Below are 14124 nucleotides of genomic sequence, written 5' to 3' on the forward strand. Positions count from 1 at the left end.
CTATTCAGCCCGTCGATTCTCACCGCCAGTGGAATCTGGTCGTGCCGCGAGGATGGCCAATCGTGTCAATGGAAAAGTGAGCAGGGTCTTCGAGATCGCCAGAAATGTCCTTCAGTCCAGCTCAGCACTTGATGTTCAATCGAAAAAAAGATTGGAGTCGAATCGTTTCTTTTTTTCTATCTTCTAGGGATTCTCTCCGCGTATGTGGAGCAATCGCCGTCCTCCCTGTCAATCGGTGTGGGACAGCCGTTCAGCATCGAAAGCACTGTGCTGAATACGGGCTATTGGTACAGGCAGCGATCGGACCGGATAATAGATGCTCTCTTCTATTCTGCTGGACAAGGTTCGGTTAGGAACTACACATCCGATTCCTTCACGGCGACAAGACCCAGCAGCACTCTGTTTAAACTGGAACTGGGACGGGCATCGGCCTCCCACTCCGCCGTCTACTACTGCGCTTGTAATAGCGCACAGAACGACAGACAACGAGTCTCCCGCTGTAAAAACCTTCGAGCCTGCAGCAGGGAGGTTCAGGGACGATGTCGTAACAGTAGGTGGCAGCACAAGACCGTGTTCGGCTGCTCCTTTCTGTCACGAACGGTCTGCACTCGGCTGCATTTCCGCGCGTGCACCTGCTACCTCATATATCACATCGACAAGCAAAGGGGCTTTGATGAATAACGGCCTGTTGTACCATCTGCTCTGCAATTGACGGCCGGAAACCCGAGAGGACCCTGCACACAGCTCAGCACAACGTTCAACCGTCCCCTCTGTCCGTAGACCTCGTTACCTCAGTAATGAACCCGATGATAATAAAAGCTCCAGTCACCAATCCAGCAGCTTCTCAGCCTTCGTTACCCTATTCTTATGCTCGAGGACGGGACAATAATGTGGTTTCTCGACATCACAATCTACCTATCTGTAGTCCTGTTCACCCTCACTGCGGTATTCTCTGTCGAATGTAATCATATTTGATGAACATTATTCTACACCAGTGCACTGTGACCTGTGTGCAAGACCAGATTTTCACTGTAACTTCATAGATGCAGCAAGTGTAAACGGATTTATTAAATTACCTTTCTCTGTATCGATGCAAAATGTAATGAATTGTTTTCTGCGAACAAGCTTTACACGGCATAACTGTATAGGGCCAGAGATTATAATTCTGAATCCCATTCACCTTCTGACGTGTCGCTTCTTGGTGACTCCTGGCGTCAAGAAGCTACAGTCAAGGTAGAGGAGCAACTTCTTCTATTCCATCTGAGTTACCTCCAACTTGATGGTGTATAACACTGTTACTTTTTCCTTTTGGTCGCATGATTATTGCTTCTCTCTTGAAACTCTCCTCCTTCCCCTTCCCCTGTTTTCCGTCTCCTCTCCTATCACATTCTTCCAACTCCAGCCCCTGACCCCTTCCCTTTTACCCATCCCGCAACAAATATTTCGGAAATTTTCCTGTACCCTCCACCCCGCTCCACTTTTCACTCCCAGTCCTGATGAAGGGTCTTGGCCGGAATGGTCCAATTTTACACTTTTCCACGCGCCATCAAGAGCGGGAGGGCGCGGGTCTTCGGCCACAGAAAATCTTTCCACCTATTGACCAAAAAGTGCAGAACCGGCTTCTAGCCACGTGAGGGCAACAATGCGCTGCGTATGCTGGTGATCCTCTGCTATTGCAGCCCATCCGCTTCAAGGTTCAACATATTGTGCATTCAGAGATGATCTTCTGCACACCACTGTTGTAACACGTGGTCACTTGAATTACTGTCGCCTTCCTCTCAGCTTGTCAGAGTCTGGCCTTTCTCCTCTGACCTCGGCCGTTAACAGAGCGTTTTCAGCCACACAATTAGCACAACGGTTTTTCGCACCGTTCTCTGTAACCACGAGAGAAATACAAGAGTACATCAAAGTCAGTAACACTTACGACATCTCAAAATAGCAAAAAAAAAAGACAATATTAAGGATTGAAACATATGGTGACACAAAAGAAGAGAAGAATAGAGAAAAAAAGCTACTGAAGCAAGAAAAAGGTGAGGGAAAAAAAAGACCCATTAGATGTTCAACCCCGGAGCAATGCATCATACGACAAGCTTCTGAAGATAAATATCAAGCCGCCAGCAATACCTATAAACTTGGAGAAAATCTATCAATTGTCTCAAATGGTAATAACAAGCAAATGAACGACATCTTTTCTCAAAATCAATCATAGGTTCGAAGGTTCGACGTCTAATTTTCTCCAAACTAACACTTGCGTGAACCGTTGTGACAGAGTGGGAGCCGACGTGTCCTTCCACTTCAACATGACGGCACTCCCAGCTATCAATGTGACAAACGCAACAACATGTTGCTCAGGCAAGGACATACCGCGGATATTTTGAGGTATTATTCCAAAGAGCACAGTTAATTTGTTAGGTTGTAAATTAAATTAATTTTAAGTGCTTTAGAAATTGTGGGGAAACAAATTGACTTCCAAAATCGTTCCAATATAGAACAGGACCAAAACTTATGTGTCACTGTAGCTGCCTTAGTTTCACACTCATCACAATAACTATCAACATTGGAAAAGATTGCAGACTATCTCTCCTTCCGCAAGTAATAACGATGTACAATTTTGAACTGAATCAATGAATGGCTAGCACAAATCGAAGAAGAGTTAACCAATTTCAAAATCCGCATCTCGTCCGACGCTATAAAAGTCAAATTAACTTCCTTTTCCCAATCGTATTCAACCTTAAAGAAAGGGCCCATAAGCCATTGTAGTAATAAATTATAGATTCTTCCAATGGAATCCTTCATCAAAGGGGTCATACTCATAACAGAATTGAACAGGTCGGCCTCTAATATGCAAGGAAAATGACTTAAATATTTTTGTAAGGAATGTCTAACTTGAAGGTATTGTAAGAAGTATGAATATGAAAGAGAGTATTTGTCAATTAATTGCTCAAGAGACATCAGACTATCTTCTTTATATAGATCCAAAAATGAATTAATACCTTTATTTTTCCAAAATAAAAAAAATGGATCACTCAAAGAAGGCTTAAAAATAGTTCCGATAAATTAAGCAGCAAAGTTTAATTTTTTTAAGATTAAAACAATTACCGAACTGGAACCAAATTTGTAAAGGATACTTAATCACACGGTATAATTTTAAATTAGCATCTTTAGCTAATTGTGTAGGTACAGCAGTTCCCAATAACGCGGTTAAATAAAACTGTTTCACAGCTTTCAATTCCAAATCTACCCAAATTGGCTGCTTGTTCTTATCAACCCAGTGTAACCAAAAGGACATATATCGCACATTAACAGCACAGTAATACATTCTAGAATTAGTCAAAGAAAGACCTCCATCCTTTTTCAATTTTTGTAAGTGACATTCACTAATTCTCAGTCTTTTATCATTCCAAATAAAAGATGAGATAACTGAATAAATTCGATTACAACACCTCTTAGACTTCATAGAATATACCAAACGAAACAAAATTAGCTTTATAAAGATCCTTATATTTTAGTGATTATAACGCCTGGATATCTAAAGGAATTCATAAATATGAAAGGAGTATTATCAGATATAAAACAGATTCATTTAAAGGAAACAGTTCACCTTTATTAAAATTAATTTTATATCCTCAAAAATCACCAAATTCATTGAATAATTTTAGCAAGACCGGAATAGATTCCTCGGGATTAGATATGCAAGCCAATAAATCTTCTGCATAAAGAGAAATCTTATGAATGGTCTCATTCACAAGAATCCCGTGAGTATCATTCGCTTCACGAAGGGCAATAGCAAGGGGTTCTAATATTAAATTAAATAGCAAAGGACATAATCGGCAACCCTGTCTTATTCCCCGTGAAAGCTGTACAAAGGGGATCTACAATTATTCGTAACAACAGTAGCAAATAGTTATATATAATTGTAACCCAATTATTAAAATTAACACCAAAGCCAAATTTCTCTAAAACATTAAATAAGTATATCTATTCGAATCAATCAAACGCCTTTTCAGCATCTAAAGAGACGACGCATTGTGGAGTTTAGTTTTACATTGAGAGGTAGAGTGAAATTGCAAATCATTCCACGATCCAAAAAATCTGTCTTGATCTCCTGCCCAGATATGCGTCTCTTGGGCAATAATGATTTCCGGCCGGAATCGATTAAATATTTTAAAACTCTTTTTTCGTTTGATAGGATGATTCCAAGCAGGTACATTCCAACGTATTTTCAATCTCTTTAAATGCCATACGATAATTTGATTCTTCTTTACACATGCGCCGAGCACATGCCAATACGGGATGATCAAAAATGGCGGAGATGAAGAATGCCACCAAGTAAGAAACACGCATGCTCCGGAACCACCCAATCGGTTAAACCCCCTAACTCTAACCAAACCCCCTCCCACCTCAGCTCAGAAAAATGCAAGCTCTTTATGATAGAAAACGAAGCCTCGTCTGCTCTCAGTCAAAGAAAATTTTAAAAGGTTAACAGTTATTAAGATCTAAAACACATTTACCTTCAGAAACCAGGCATATTATTTAATAACAAATCAAAGCAGCAGAATTTGAAAAAAACTTAAAAAAGCAAGAAGAAAGATTAATATTTAATCCAACTATCTTTTCAAAACTACCAACTAATAATATTTTACGAATAATTGATACCTCCGCTAAGTATATCTAAAAAAGAAAATAACCCCATTAGTGGGAAAAACTACCAGTTAGTTAATTATGAAAGAAACAAAAAAACATCAAACCAGATATTAGATTAAAGGAGTAAGTCACCTTACCTTCTATTTCTCAGTCGAATGCCCGAAACGCTTTGCCTCTTATCTGTTTACAAGAATCCCATTGGCCCTCTGTCGACGGCGGCACTTCCTGTACGTTTTACCAAGAACGACATTACAGTTCAGTAGCGGTCATCTCGTTATGTCAACTTCTGAGCGATAATACAAGCGCAATAGTAGACGCCGTCGTGGGAAGCTGATGGCCGCCTCGGTTCCAGTTTAAACAAAGTGCTGCTGGGTCTTGTCGCAGTGAAGGAATCGGCTGTGTAGTTCAATGACAGAGCTTACCCAGCAGAATAAAGGAGAGCATCGCATGTTCGATCGGATCTCTGTCTGTACCAGAACATAGCTGGATATCTCGTATTTAGCAGCGTACACGGGACGCTGGCCGACTCTCCTTCTCCGATTGATAGGGAGGAAAGTGACTGCTGCACGTACCCGGCCAGAATCCCTGTGAGGCAGGAATTCAATTAAACTCTAATTTCTCTCAGTCATCAACCAGATATTGTTCATAATGTACAAACGGAAGAAACTCGCGTACCTAAAATCCACCTCCACCCTTCAAATTTCAATCCTCTACCAAGCGAAACGAAGCTTAATGCCGCACTGCATAAGGCGAACAAGAACACCACACGGCTTTCCGCGGATCTGGGATGGTTTGAGTTGCTTAGGTTCAACGGCAGAATCAGGAGGATGAAATGCGTCCCACTTGCCATCATCAACCCGAAGTGGAGACCGGCTCACTTTGGCATCGAGTGCAGCGCAATGAACCACGAACCTTCTTTCCAAAACAAACCGGTGATTTATAATAACAATAAACAATTCCCCTGATCTGCATAAATCAGCCTTCATAACCCTCCTTCCGGAAACGATAATGCAGATAGCCAAACAACCTTCCAGACAGTTCAATCGGCAGGTATGGTTTGAATAAACGCCAGTGCCACTGTTGCGATCAAAGAAAATACCAGGAGGAGAATTAGGAGGAAAAACACTTTCATTCCTGCTGGGTGACGCAGGGAAGGGAACAACTTTTTTCATCTGCCTGTTTCATTTCCCAGAGCAAATTTTCGTCTGTGCTCCGTTACCTCCTTCGGATAATCTTCGCAGAAACGGAACTCAAATTTCTCAAATCTGAAAACTCTCTGCTTCTTGCCTGTCGCACTATATCATCCTTAATCTTAAAATGATGAAAACAGACCAAAATAGCACGTGGTTTATCTTGTTGTCTCGAAGATATCAATCTATGTGCTCTTTCTATAGTAGACGGCTGCGATAGTACAGTAGGAAATAAGGTATAAAAAAAGCTTACCAAATTAAACAGCTAAGTCTCCAATTTCAATTCCATCCTACAGCCCAACTATTCGTATAGTCAGTTGGGGTCGGTGTGGACATGGTGGAGGATTACAAATACCTGGGGATACGAATTGATAATAAACTAGACTGGTCAAAGAACAAATAGGCTGTCTACAAGAAGGGTCAGAGCCGTCTCTACTTCCTGAGGAGACTGAGGTCCTTTAACATCTGCCGGACGATGCTGAGGATGTTCTACGAGGCTGTGCTGGCCAGTGCTATCATGTTTGCTGTTGTGTGCTGGGGCAGCGGGCTGAGGGTAGCAGACACCAACAGAATCAACAAACTCATTCGTAAGGCCAGTGATGCTGTAGGGGTGGAACTGGACTCTCTGTCGGTGGTGACTGAAAAGACGATGCTGTCCAAGTTGCATGCCATCTTGGGCAATGTCTCCCATCCACTCCGTAATGTACTGGTTAGGCACAGGAGTACATTCAGCCAGAGACTCATTGCACCGAGATGTAACACTGAGCGTCATAGGAAGTCATTCCTGCCTGTGACCATCAAACTTTACAACTCCTCCCTCGGAGTGTCAGAGACCCTGAGCCAATAGGCTGGTCCTGGACTTATTTCCACTTGGCATAATTTTATTATTATTATTATTATTATTATTATTATTATTATTATTATTATTATTATTTTTATTATTATTATTATTATTATTATTATTATTATTATTATTATTATTATTCTTATATTGTTATTATTATTTATTGTTTTATATTGCTATATTTCTGCACTATTCTTGGTTGGTGCGGCTGTATCGAAACCCAATTTCCCTCGGGATCAACAAAGTATGTCTGTCTGTCTGCATATTCCTTCGGCGAGACCCAGCTTCCAGGTGTGCAATCTTATTTCGATATCTTTCCAAAACGGTTGTAGTTTCAATCAATTTTTGCTTAGTCGCTTTCAGTGTAATAACTTGAGTTTCCAGCTCTTTATGTTTTCCCAGAAATTGCATCAATTCATTACTGTTCTTCTCCAGTTGGTCTTTAATTGAATTCAGTGTTGGAACAATATCTTCAGCCCACAACGGCATTTGATCAGATCTTTCCTTCTGCATCTTTCCCTCTCCGTTGCCTTTATCACTAGATTCAGACAGGTTCTTCCCACTCCTCAAAGACATATCGTTCCCCTTCAAGAATCAGCAACTAAAAGTTTTAAATTCAAAGTCTAAACTGGGGGAGTGGGGGAAGGAAAAAAAAAGCTCAGGGCAGCGCAGAAACTGCTGTTAACTCATTCACAGACAGACGCAGTCTCTTGTGCTTTTTTTTACAAGCGGCGAGGTGTTGATGGACCATGTCAGCTGTTTCGACAATATAACTCCAAGGAACTTTAGATTCTCCACATTAGGGTCTGCAGATATGTAATCAGCCAATCATGTGTCAGGAATTTGACAAGGTTCCCCATGAAAGGCTAATTGAGACATTAAGGAGGTATGGGATCCAGGGGGGCACTGCTTTCTGGATCAAGAATTGGCTTGCCCACAGAAGGCAAAGAGTGGTTGTAGCCAGGCCATATTGTGTACGGTGGTCGGTGACCAGTGGAGCGGCTCCAAGATCTGTTCTGAGACCAATACCCTTCGTGATTCTTTTAACAAATTACCTATTTGATCAAGTGGAGTGATGGGTTAGTAAATTTGCTGATGACACAAAGCTTGGGGGTGTTGCGTGTCGTGTGGAGGGCTGTCAGAGTTGCAATGGGACATCGATAGGATGCAAAACTGGGCTGAGAAGTGGTAGATGGAATTCATCCCAAATAAGTGTGAGCTGGTTCGTTTTGGTAAGTCAAATATGATGGCAGAACAAAGTATTAATATTAAAACTCTTGGCAGTGTGGAGGATCAGAGGGATCTTGGGGTGCCAGTCCACAGGAAGCTCAAAGCACAGGTTGACTCTGTGGTTAAGAAAGCGTCCGGTCTGTTGGCCTTCATCAATCGTGGGATTGAGTTTCGGAGCCGAGAGGTAATGTTGCAGCTCTATAGGACCCTGGTCAGACCCCACTTGGAGTACTGGGTCACCTCACTGTAGGAAAGATGTGGAAACCATATAAAGGGTGAGGAGGAGATCGACAAGGATGTTGCCTGGATTGGGGAGCATGTCTTATGAGAATAGGCTGAGCGGACTCGGCCCTTACTCCTTGGAGCGACGGAGGATGAGAGGTGACCTGATAGAGGTGTACAAGATGATGAGATAGTTTTTTTCTACTAGGGTTGAAATGACTAGCACGAGAGGGAACAGTTTTAAGGTGTTTGTAAGTAGGTCCAGAGAAGATGACGGGTTAGTTGTTTTTACGCAGAGAGTGGTGAGTGCGTGGAATTAGCTGGCGGTGACGGTGGTGGAGACGGTAGGGTCTTTTATGAGGGTCCTGGACAGGGACATGGAGCTCAGAAAAACAGAGGGCGATGTGTAACCCTAAGTCATTTCTAACGTAGGGACATGTTCGGCCCAGGTTTGTGGGCCGAAGGGCCTGTATTGTTATGTTGGTTTTCTATGTTTCTATCTAACTCAAGGCATAAAGGTTTGCAGGCATGGTCAGGAGGTTCGGGTATTGGTGGGGAGGGGGGAAGGAAGAGTAAAATAAACGTTAGCTTTTATTGACTTGTCTGTTCTTGCAGACGCGAAATCCATCTCATATCGGGACTTTCTGTTTCGGTGCTTCAATGAACCCTTCCCAACACTATTGATCGTAAGTGAGTTGTTAACGGATTCCCCGCCTCTTTACTCCTTCCAGTCCTTTTTACTGACAAGTTTCTGCCCTTCCCTCGCCGATGGGTGGGTTGTCATTACATGAGCGCATTCTCATTTCCCTCCTATTTTCCTCGACGTCTTTCTCCCTCCTGTTGCCCGCACCGCGTTCCTGTCGCTTTCTCCTCTCTGTTACCGTCCATCTACCGATCTGCATGTTAGTATCTCTTTGGAACCACGCCCGTCTCTCTGTCCGCCTGTAGTTCCACATGACTTGTTACAAAGACGGTCTCTGCACTGCGTTCCAGTCAGCAAACAGCTTGTTCGGAGTCGGACATTTCCACTTCTATCTCTCTATCCACCACGCGACTCTCCCTCTCTCTCCCTCCCTCTCAGCCCCACTCTCTTTCCCTCCCTGTCTCTGCTCTCAGCTTCTCTCTCACCCTCTGTCTCTGTCTGTCTCTCTTTCTCTCACTCTCTATCGCTCTCTCTAACTCGCTCTTTGTCTCTCTGTCTGTCAGCCTGTCTGTCTCTCTCTGTCACCCTCCCTCCCTCTCTCCGGAATGCTCTAGCTGCAATAGTGTCGCTTTAAACACTAGCTACTATGCAGCAACACCACAGAAGCGAGTGACATTGGTGGAGAACACGCGCCCAGATGCAATTAAGTGACTTTCCGTTGCGTGTTTCAACTCAGCAGTCTGAACTCCACAGTTCTGAATAGCATCCCAACCTGACATCACTGATTTGATTGGTTAGTCGTTAAGGTACGTGGTGACGCCAGACGTCGGCTGTCAACGAGCCACGCATTTCCCCTTCAGGTGACGACAAGCAACCCCCGCACCCAGCTGTGAGGTTTTTGTTAAGCTCCCCGGTCTCTCTGAGCCGCTGTGCTCACTCCAGGCGCAGAAATACACGGCCGACGAACTGGCCTGGAGGCCGGAGGAATTCAGATAGAACTCGCTGCTACTCGGCCTGTCCGCCGTGAAGCCGTCCACTGGGTCCTTCGGCTGCACGTAGTTAGCTATGCTTGAGGTGAAAAGGGCCTGGGGTCCGCTTCCCCGGTATTGTCTGTACCAGTAGAGATAATCACTGTCGCTGCTCCCACCCTCCACCCTGCATCTCAGCACCATTTCCTCGCCGGGACGGCCGGAAAATGCCGGGGTCTGGTGGATCGTAACCGTGTTGGCATCTGGAAAAGAGACGGGGAAGAGAAGAGGGTTCACAAAAGTGGCTCATGGAGTAACAGGGACGTGAGGGGTATCAAAAATGCGTGGAGGAAAATGATGAGATAGATTGAAGGTCGACACCGAGATGTCATCTGAAAAAGAGCGGAACGGCGGGAAAATACATGGATACCCCGGTGCAATTGAGAACGAGGCAAAAAGGTAGATTCAAGACTGGGAACATTGAAAGGAGAGTGTTAAAGATGGAAGATTTATGAGTTCAAGAGGATTGTGGACAAAGTTGGAACAGAGACGAAGTAAAACAGCCCATTTCGATGGGTTAGATCGCGCGCGAAATGGGAAACGAAAGCGAGCATAATAAATAAATATTAGGCAATTGTCACTCACAGTGGAAGGCGAGGACCAGTTGCAACAACAGCAACATGTTCGCTTGGCGTTTCTTCTCTCAGTAATGGACGAACTATTCACTCCTTACGTAGCAAGCTGAAACAGGCAATTAGGATTGTCCACGCCCCTTTCCTCTCTGCTCCAATCGGAATGGCGCTGTGTGTAAACGAGACCGCCGAATCCCCGCCCCGAATTTCGCTGCAGTTGCTTCTCTCCCCTGACACCCTTCCAAACTCCCCTCTCTATCTCTTTGAGTCGGATTTGTCCTCGCTTCCTTGAACGCGGGCTCGCCGTCCACTCACTCCCTTTCTCCCGTAATTTTTAATTCCATTCCTGCTGACCCACTCCCTGCTCGTCCTCGATGCCGCACTCTGCGCCGCGTCTCGTAGTCAATTATTAGTCCCATCCGACGGTCTATCAATCTACCCACTTGCCTAATAATTAATTTTAATATATACTGCATATGCATATGTATCTATTTATTATCTGCCCTATCATTCGTTGTGTGCCTTTTACCCTTGTAAATTGATGTACTACCTCTCCTACTGGACGTCCCCCCGCCGATATGTGACCTACCCCGTTTATCTGTTTATCTGTCTTTCTGTCGGCCTGTACGCCTGTCCGTCTATCCGTTTATCAATCTATCTATCTGTCTGTAAACATACCTGTCCGTCTGATTGCGGTCTGTCCAGTTTCGTATGAGATGTCCCTAATCACCCGCCTCAAATCAGACTGAATGGCGACCGATGTAAACTCTCTTTCTGTTTTGTTTCTTCTTGCTGTTCTTCAAGCCCGCCGCTTCCTTCACACACACACACACCACCCACACACACATACACACACACACACACACACACCACACACACACACACACACACACACACACACACACACACACACACACACACACACACACACACACACACACACACACACACACACACACACTCCGCAACTTCTTCTTTATTCACCTCTTTATCTGTCTGTCTCTCAGACTCTCATCTCGGCGACTGACTGACAATGAAGAGTATCGGTGTGCAGGAAGAACGGAAGTGGGACTGAGAACTGGGGCCGGCCACAGCGCCCTGACCTCCTGATGAGACTCGTCATTCAATAGTTAACCAGCCGATGGCGCAGCGAAACCAGGTGCTGAGTGGCGACTCACAGCATCTTGTTTGTGATTTGTGCGTTGACGGTGGAGGAATGATCTGCTGGTGAAACGAAACGGTGTGAGGAGCAGGGACAGAAATGATGGGGAGTGGAGAAAGATGAAAGTGTATGAGATAAGTACTGTTCCTCTGTTCCGGTTTACTGCCTGCCACTTACTCTTGTAAATAGACACCTCTCCGATCGGTAATATTCCCCATCATTTATGTATTTTCGTATGTCTGCAGCTCGATCACCCCTCCCCAATACTAACACGTGTCATGTTCTTGTTCACTGTCCTCTCATCATTCTGTGTTCATCATTCTGCTACGCCGCCGGCCCGCCTGGTTATCTCTCTATTTCCGTCCCTGCACTCTGATATATTTATTCCGATCACTTCCTTCATTTGGTTCTAAAATTTATTTATTCCTTCTGTCCATGGCTGATTCAGGGAGGCTCTCTATTTTGCTTTGCAAGTCTGACCTCCTGCTGTCCGACATCCGAAACTCCACCCCCCACACTCCCCGCGCCCCATCTGTGTTTGAACATCTCATCTCCCAAAATGTGTCTGTGAGGCGAGACGAAGGGAATTGGTATACCAGACGATGGAACTGAATACTGTCTCAACGATCAGCACCCTGACCTGGGCCTCGAGTATCTGGTTGAGAGAGACAGATGTAGAAATCTGCATCGTGCCGGAAATCTTCACCCGCAAGTCTGCGTTTCTGTCTTACAGGCTGTGCGAACTTATATTACTCTGAACAGTTATCTTTGAAGAGCCCCTGTCTTCACTCGCAAATTATTCCCAACCTCCGCAAATTGATATATCCGCCCGGAAATCTGGCACCGTCGCCGACTGTGGGTCTAAAACATTAGAAAGCAGAATATGAAGCGCCAACGGCCAGGGGAACGGCAGAGATCGGGACGCGGTACTGTGACGTCATCGGTAGCTCCACGGGCCTGAACCTGCTCTTTCCGTTTCTCTCGCCGTACATCTCGGTTTCACCGTGGCTCTGAGAGATCCGACAGTTTCGGATGCAGGGGGAGAAGAGCACAGCAGGCGAGGGTGGAAAGTGAGGGCGTATTACAATAGGGGAAGATGGAGTGGAGAGAAAGGGAAAGTAAGAGAAACGAAGAGGGAAGAGACAAAGACGAAGAGCGTGTATGGAGAGGAAAGAGGAGAGGATGTGTGTGGGTGCTTGAGAGGGATGGGAGAGAGAATGCGTGAGAGGAAGACTGCGAGAGAGATTTCTGCAGTGCTGAAAGCCACCAATAACTTTTCACCGAATGAAAAGTTGACTGCCAAACCCAGCTCTGCATAAACCGCTTAAAAATAAGGGAGATAATTAGGAGCATAGAAGGCGCTGCTGTTCAGGATGGTTTCAGTTGCGCTTCTGCAGAAGTTAAGCAACAACTTTTGAGGGAGTTTCAGCTTTCTGAGGAAGAAGAGTGTTGTGCCTTTTACAGAAGCATCGAGGTGTTGGTGCTCCATGTCTGCTGTTCTGACAACCTAACTCCAAGGAACTGTAAGTTTTCGAAATTAAGATCTGCAGATATGTAATCGGCCAATCATGTGACAGGCATTTGTCGAGGCTTATTGAGAAAGTAAGGAGGCATGGGATACAAGGGGACATTGCATTCTGGAACCAGAACTGGCTTGCCAACGGAGGGTAAAGTGTGGTTGTAGACAGGTTATCTTCTGCATGGAGGTCGTTCACCAGGGGAGTTCCTCAGGGATCTGTTCTGGGACCCTTAATTATCGTGAATTTTATAAATGATCAGGACGATGAAGCGGAGGGATGGGTTGGTCAAGTTGATTATTACATGAAGGTTGCGGCTGTAGAGGATAGTGTGGAGGCCTGTTAGTGGTTGCGATGGGGCATTGAGAGGAATCAAAACTGGGCTGAGAATTGGCAGATGGCGTTCAACCCAGGTAAGTGTGAGGTGGTTCATTTTGCTCGGTCAAATAAGATGGCAGAAGGATCTTGGGGTCCGAGTCCATAGGACACTTAAATCTGCTGCGCAGGTTGAATCGGTGTTTAAGAAAGTGGGGGGTGGGGGGTCTCATACACACTCTTCCAGACGACACAAACGCGATGGAGTTATGGATGTTGAGTGATCTTGGTAAAAGTCCAGTTAGAAATCTGTCCGGAGAAATGATAAATGTGTGTTAGAAATGCAACAGTTCGGTCTCGAACGATAGAGAAATACGAGAATATGAAATATTTTTAGGAATATAGAGAAAATGAAGAGAACGAAGTATGGTTTATACTGAGGTCGTAAAAGAATGTTCAGCTTTGTCTCGTTACTTACACGCAACCCTGGGGAAAGTACCTCTTATGTGCACGAAACGCTGTAAAAGTTTCAGCAGCAATAGAACACACCTGGAGTCTGGTTTTGCTGTTAACAATCACGATTTTATTACTAACTACGTAAACCAGGTAAAGCAAGTGTTGTCAGTATTATGCATCTCTGTGTGTGTAAAAACATAAAGTTCCCAAAGTTATTCACGCTCGGATGGCAAGCGTTACCGTCTAAAGATGGAATGTAAGAAATTTCTGTTCAGTTCAAATGGACAGAATTTGAAGTGAG

Source organism: Hypanus sabinus, unplaced genomic scaffold (assembly GCF_030144855.1).
Source record: "Hypanus sabinus isolate sHypSab1 unplaced genomic scaffold, sHypSab1.hap1 scaffold_1212, whole genome shotgun sequence".
Lineage (NCBI taxonomy): Eukaryota > Metazoa > Chordata > Chondrichthyes > Myliobatiformes > Dasyatidae > Hypanus > Hypanus sabinus.